Source organism: Anastrepha obliqua, chromosome 2 (assembly GCF_027943255.1).
Source record: "Anastrepha obliqua isolate idAnaObli1 chromosome 2, idAnaObli1_1.0, whole genome shotgun sequence".
NCBI lineage: Eukaryota > Metazoa > Arthropoda > Insecta > Diptera > Tephritidae > Anastrepha > Anastrepha obliqua.
The window spans coordinates 67,229,366-67,229,848 of NC_072893.1; positions in this window are offsets into that span (position 1 = coordinate 67,229,366).

The window sequence follows — 483 nt, forward strand, 5'->3', positions numbered from 1 at the left end:
GACGCCTTTTATTTATAGTTCAGATGTACCTTTATTTAGAGTTCAGAACTTTTAAGCTACTTTCGTATAGTATAAAGTTTAATAAGTGGCTACGTTAAGAATATCTTTAAAATGTTCATTTCTATGTACTTCATTTACTCTCACCCTGTTTCTTTTTACTTTCGTTTAAATTTTTTTATTACCTTGTAAGTAATGCGCTAGTGATTATTATTGATTTATAGTATAGTATATATGTATGCACAATTTATATTTTATTAATAAATATCGAAAAATATTAATTTATTTCATTTATATATTTATATGTTTGTGTATATGATTTTATGTATATAATAAGCTTTATTTATATTTTTAATTTGCGTAACAAAAAATATTAATATTAACAAAATTTATTATTTTCCAATTATTTACTTGTGTATCGCAATGTATGTACTCTTTCGTCGGTATGTATGCATATTTGTAAGAACTATAACTAATTGTTGCAAC